Source organism: Nansenia antarctica (genome assembly GCF_963989245.1).
Source record: "Nansenia antarctica genome assembly, chromosome: 12".
Taxonomy (NCBI): domain Eukaryota; kingdom Metazoa; phylum Chordata; class Actinopteri; order Argentiniformes; family Microstomatidae; genus Nansenia; species Nansenia antarctica.
Window position 1 is genome coordinate 6,513,080 of NC_137682.1, and position 6,451 is coordinate 6,519,530.

A 6,451-nucleotide genomic window follows, 5' to 3' on the forward strand; every position below is an offset into this window, starting at 1 on the left:
GGAGGAGCTTAAGTCAAAGTGGGAGGAGCTTAAGTCAAAGTGGGAGGAGCTTAAGTCAAAGTGGGAGGAGCTTAAGTCAAAGTGGGAGGAGCTTAAGTCAAAGTGGGAGGAGCTTAGGTTAAAGTGGGTGGAGCTTAAGGCAAAGTGGGAGGAGCTTAAGTCAAAGTGGGAGGAGCTTAAATCAAAGTGGGAGGAGCTTAAATCAAAGTGGGAGGAGCTTAAGTCAAAGTGGGAGGAGCTTAAGTCAAAGTGGGAGGAGCTTAAGTCAAAGTGGGCGGAGCTTAAGTCAAAGTGGGCGGAGCTTAAGTCAAAGTGGGCGGAGCTTAAATCAAAGTGGGAGGAGCTTAAGTCAAAGCGGGAGGAGCTTAAGTCAAAGTGGGCGGAGCTTAAAGCATAGTGGGCGGAGCTTAAGTCAAAGTGGGCGGAGCTTAAATCAAAGTGGGAGGAGCTTAAGTCAAAGCGGGAGGAGCTTAAGTCAAAGTGGGCGGAGCTTAAGTTAAAGTGGGAGGAGCTTAAGTCAAAGTGGGCGGAGCTTAAGTTAAAGTGGGAGGAGCTTAAAGCAAAGTGGGCGGAGCTTAAAGCAAAGTGGGCGGAGCTTGTGTAAAAGTGGGCGGAGCTTGTGTCAAAGTGGGCGGAGCTTGTGTCAAAGTGGGCGGAGCTTGTGTCAAAGTGGGCGGAGCTTAAGTCAAAGTGGGCGGAGCTTGTGTCAAAGTGGGCGGAGCTTAAGTCAAAGTGGGAGGAGCTTAAGTCAAAGTGAGAGGAACTTAAGTCAAAGTGGGAGGAGCTTAAATCAAAGTGGGCGGAGCTTAAACCAAAGTGGGAGGAGCTTAAATCAAAGTGGGAGGAGCTTAAGTCAAAGTGGGAGGAGCTTAAGTCAAAGTGGGAGGAGCTTAAGTCAAAGTGGGAGGAGCTTAAGTCAAAGTGGGAGGAGCTTAGGTTAAAGTGGGCGGAGCTTAAGGCAAAGTGGGAGGAGCTTAAGTCAAAGTGGGAGGAGCTTAAATCAAAGTGGGAGGAGCTTAAATCAAAGTGGGAGGAGCTTAAGTCAAAGTGGGAGGAGCTTAAGTCAAAGTGGGAGGAGCTTAAGTCAAAGTGGGCGGAGCTTAAATCAAAGTGGGCGGAGCTTAAGTCAAAGTGGGCGGAGCTTAAATCAAAGTGGGAGGAGCTTAAATCAAAGTGGGAGGAGCTTAAGTCAAAGTGGGATGAGCTTAAGTCAAAGTGGGAGGAGCTTAAGTCAAAGTGGGCGGAGCTTAAATTAAAGTGGGGGGAGCTTAAATCAAAGTGGGAGGAGCTTAAGTCAAAGTGGGCGGAGCTTAAGTCAAAGTGGGCGGAGCTTAAATCAAAGTGGGAGGAGCTTAAATCAAAGTGGGCGGAGCTTAAGTTAAAGTGGGAGGAGCTTAAAGCAAAGTGGGCGGAGCTTAAAGCAAAGTGGGCGGAGCTTAAATCAAAGTGGGAGGAGCTTAAGTCAAAGTGGGCGGAGCTTAAACCAAAGTGGGAGGAGCTTAAATCAAAGTGGGAGGAGCTTAAGTCAAAGTGGGAGGAGCTTAAGTCAAAGTGGGAGGAGCTTAAGTCAAAGTGGGAGCAGCTTAAGTCAAAGTGGGAGGAGCTTAGGTTAAAGTGGGCGGAGCTTAAGGCAAAGTGGGAGGAGCTTAAGTCAAAGTGGGAGGAGCTTAAGTCAAAGTGGGAGGAGCTTAAATCAAAGTGGGAGGAGCTTAAATCAAAGTGGGCGGAGATTAAGTCAAAGTGGGAGGAGCTTAAATCAAAGTGGGCGGAGATTAAGTCAAAGTGGGCGGAGCTTAAATCAAAGTGGGAGGAGCTTAAGTCAAAGTGGGCGGAGCTTAAACCAAAGTGGGAGGAGCTTAAATCAAAGTGGGAGGAGCTTAAGTCAAAGTGGGAGGAGCTTAAGTCAAAGTGGGAGGAGCTTAAGTCAAAGTGGGAGCAGCTTAAGTCAAAGTGGGAGGAGCTTAGGTTAAAGTGGGCGGAGCTTAAGGCAAAGTGGGAGGAGCTTAAGTCAAAGTGGGAGGAGCTTAAGTCAAAGTGGGAGGAGCTTAAATCAAAGTGGGAGGAGCTTAAATCAAAGTGGGAGGAGCTTAAGTCAAAGTGGGAGGAGCTTAAGTCAAAGTGGGAGGAGCTTAAGTCAAAGTGGGCGGAGCTTAAATCAAAGTGGGCGGAGCTTAAGTCAAAGTGGGCGGAGCTTAAATCAAAGTGGGAGGAGCTTAAATCAAAGTGGGAGGAGCTTAAGTCAAAGTGGGAGGAGCTTAGGTTAAAGTGGGCGGAGCTTAAGGCAAAGTGGGAGGAGCTTAAGTCAAAGTGGGAGGAGCTTAAGTCAAAGTGGGAGGAGCTTAAGTCAAAGTGGGAGGAGCTTAAGTCAAAGTGGGCGGAGCTTAAGTTAAAGTGGGAGGAGCTTAAGTCAAAGTGGGCGGAGCTTAAGTTAAAGTGGGAGGAGCTTAAAGCAAAGTGGGCGTAGCTTAAAGCAAAGTGGGCGGAGCTTGTGTAAAAGTGGGCGGAGCTTGTGTCAAAGTGGGCGGAGCTTGTGTTAAAGTGGGCGGAGCTTGTGTCAAAGTGGGCGGAGCTTAAGTCAAAGTGGGCGGAGCTTGTGTAAAAGTGGGTGGAGCTTAAGTCAAAGTGGGCGGAGCTTAAGTCAAAGTGGGAGGAGCTTAAGTCAAAGTGGGAGGAGCTTAAATCTAAGTGGGAGGAGCTTAAGTGAAAGTGGGCGGAGCTTAAGTCAAAGTGGGAGGAGCTTAAGTCAAAGTGGGCGGAGCTTAAATCAAAGTGGGCGGAGCTTAAGTCAAAGTGGGCGGAGCTTAAATCAAAGTGGGAGGAGCTTAAATCAAAGTGGGAGGAGCTTAAGTCAAAGTGGGCGGCGCTTAAACCAAAGTGGGAGGAGCTTAAATCAAAGTGGGAGGAGCTTAAGTCAAAGTGGGAGGAGCTTAAGTCAAAGTGGGAGGAGCTTAAGTCAAAGTGGGAGGAGCTTAAGTCAAAGTGGGAGGAGCTTAGGTTAAAGTGGGCGGAGCTTAAGGCAAAGTGGGAGGAGCTTAAGTCAAAGTGGGAGGAGCTTAAGTCAAAGTGGGAGGAGCTTAAGTCAAAGCGGGAGGAGCTTAAGTCAAAGTGGGCGGAGCTTAAGTTAAAGTGGGAGGAGCTTAAGTCAAAGTGGGCGGAGCTTAAGTTAAAGTGGGAGGAGCTTAAAGCAAAGTGGGCGGAGCTTAAAGCAAAGTGGGCGGAGCTTGTGTAAAAGTGGGCGGAGCTTGTGTCAAAGTGGGCGGAGCTTGTGTCAAAGTGGGCGGAGCTTGTGTCAAAGTGGGCGGAGCTTAAGTCAAAGTGGGCGGAGCTTGTGTCAAAGTGGGCGGAGCTTAAGTCAAAGTGGGAGGAGCTTAAGTCAAAGTGAGAGGAACTTAAGTCAAAGTGGGAGGAGCTTAAATCAAAGTGGGCGGAGCTTAAACCAAAGTGGGAGGAGCTTAAATCAAAGTGGGAGGAGCTTAAGTCAAAGTGGGAGGAGCTTAAGTCAAAGTGGGAGGAGCTTAAGTCAAAGTGGGAGGAGCTTAAGTCAAAGTGGGAGGAGCTTAAGTCAAAGTGGGCGGAGCTTAAGTCAAAGTGGGCGGAGCTTAAGTCAAAGTGGGCGGAGCTTAAATCAAAGTGGGAGGAGCTTAAGTCAAAGCGGGAGGAGCTTAAGTCAAAGTGGGCGGAGCTTAAAGCATAGTGGGCGGAGCTTAAGTCAAAGTGGGCGGAGCTTAAATCAAAGTGGGAGGAGCTTAAGTCAAAGCGGGAGGAGCTTAAGTCAAAGTGGGCGGAGCTTAAGTTAAAGTGGGAGGAGCTTAAGTCAAAGTGGGCGGAGCTTAAGTTAAAGTGGGAGGAGCTTAAAGCAAAGTGGGCGGAGCTTAAAGCAAAGTGGGCGGAGCTTGTGTAAAAGTGGGCGGAGCTTGTGTCAAAGTGGGCGGAGCTTGTGTCAAAGTGGGCGGAGCTTGTGTCAAAGTGGGCGGAGCTTAAGTCAAAGTGGGCGGAGCTTGTGTCAAAGTGGGCGGAGCTTAAGTCAAAGTGGGAGGAGCTTAAGTCAAAGTGAGAGGAACTTAAGTCAAAGTGGGAGGAGCTTAAATCAAAGTGGGCGGAGCTTAAACCAAAGTGGGAGGAGCTTAAATCAAAGTGGGAGGAGCTTAAGTCAAAGTGGGAGGAGCTTAAGTCAAAGTGGGAGGAGCTTAAGTCAAAGTGGGAGGAGCTTAAGTCAAAGTGGGAGGAGCTTAGGTTAAAGTGGGCGGAGCTTAAGGCAAAGTGGGAGGAGCTTAAGTCAAAGTGGGAGGAGCTTAAATCAAAGTGGGAGGAGCTTAAATCAAAGTGGGAGGAGCTTAAGTCAAAGTGGGAGGAGCTTAAGTCAAAGTGGGAGGAGCTTAAGTCAAAGTGGGCGGAGCTTAAATCAAAGTGGGCGGAGCTTAAGTCAAAGTGGGCGGAGCTTAAATCAAAGTGGGAGGAGCTTAAATCAAAGTGGGAGGAGCTTAAGTCAAAGTGGGATGAGCTTAAGTCAAAGTGGGAGGAGCTTAAGTCAAAGTGGGCGGAGCTTAAATTAAAGTGGGGGGAGCTTAAATCAAAGTGGGAGGAGCTTAAGTCAAAGTGGGCGGAGCTTAAGTCAAAGTGGGCGGAGCTTAAATCAAAGTGGGAGGAGCTTAAATCAAAGTGGGCGGAGCTTAAGTTAAAGTGGGAGGAGCTTAAAGCAAAGTGGGCGGAGCTTAAAGCAAAGTGGGCGGAGCTTGTGTAAAAGTGGGCGGAGCTTGTGTCAAAGTGGGCGGAGCTTGTGTCAAAGTGGGCGGAGCTTAAGTCAAAGTGGGCGGAGCTTGTGTCAAAGTGGGCGGAGCTTAAGTCAAAGTGGGCGGAGCTTGTGTAAAAGTGGGTGGAGCTTAAGTCAAAGTGGGCGGAGCTTAAGTCAAAGTGGGAGGAGCTTAAGTCAAAGTGGGAGGAGCTTAAATCAAAGTGGGAGGAGCTTAAGTGAAAGTGGGCGGAGCTTAAGTCAAAGTGGGAGGAGCTTAAGTCAAAGTGGGCGGAGCTTAAATCAAAGTGGGCGGAGCTTAAGTCAAAGTGGGCGGAGCTTAAATCAAAGTGGGAGGAGCTTAAATCAAAGTGGGAGGAGCTTAAGTCAAAGTGTGAGGAGCTTAAGTCAAAGTGGGAGGAGCTTAAGTCAAAGTGGGAGGAGCTTAGGTTAAAGTGGGCGGAGCTTAAGGCAAAGTGGGAGGAGCTTAAGTCAAAGTGGGAGGAGCTTAAGTCAAAGTGGGAGGAGCTTAAGTCAAAGTGGGAGGAGCTTAAGTCAAAGTGGGCGGAGCTTAAGTTAAAGTGGGAGGAGCTTAAGTCAAAGTGGGCGGAGCTTAAGTTAAAGTGGGAGGAGCTTAAAGCAAAGTGGGCGGAGCTTAAAGCAAAGTGGGCGGAGCTTATGTAAAAGTGGGCGGAGCTTGTGTCAAAGTGGGCGGAGCTTGTGTCAAAGTGGGCGGAGCTTGTGTCAAAGTGGGCGGAGCTTAAGTCAAAGTGGGCGGAGCTTGTGTCAAAGTGGGCGGAGCTTAAGTCAAAGTGGGAGGAGCTTAAATCAAAGTGGGAGGAGCTTAAATCAAAGTGGGAGGAGCTTAAATCAAAGTGGGAGGAGCTTAAGTCAAAGTGGGAGGAGCTTAAGTCAAAGTGGGAGGAGCTTAAGTCAAAGTGGGAGGAGCTTAAGTCAAAGCGGGCGGAGCTTAAATCAAAGTGGGCGGAGCTTAAGTCAAAGTGGGCGGAGCTTAAATCAAAGTGGGAGGAGCTTAAATCAAAGTGGGAGGAGCTTAAGTCAAAGTGGGCGGAGCTTAAACCAAAGTGGGAGGAGCTTAAATCAAAGTGGGAGGAGCTTAAGTCAAAGTGGGAGGAGCTTAAGTCAAAGTGGGAGGAGCTTAAGTCAAAGTGGGAGGAGCTTAGGTTAAAGTGGGCGGAGCTTAAGACAAAGTGGGAGGAGCTTAAGTCAAAGTGGGAGGAGCTTAAGTCAAAGTGGGAGGATCTTAAGTTAAAGTGGGCGGAGCTTAAGTCAAAGTGGGCGGAGCTTAAATCAAAGTGGGCGGAGCTTAAGTCAAAGTGGGCGGAGCTTAAATCAAAGTGGGAGGAGCTTAAATCAAAGTGGGCGGAGCTTAAACCAAAGTGGGAGGAGCTTAAATCAAAGTGGGAGGAGCTTACGTCAAAGTGGGAGGAGCTTAAGTCAAAGTGGGAGGAGCTTAAGTCAAAGTGGGAGGAGCTTAAGTCAAAGTGGGAGGAGCTTAGGTTAAAGTGGGCGGAGCTTAAGGCAAAGTGGGATGAGCTTAAGTCAAAGTGGGAGGAGCTTAAGTCAAAGTGGGAGGAGCTTAAGTCAAAGTGGGAGGAGCTTAAGTCAAAGTGGGTGGAGCTTAAGTTAAAGTGGGAGGAGCTTAAGTCAAAGTGGGCGGAGCTTAAGTTAAAGTGGGAGGAGCTTAAATCAAAGTGGGAG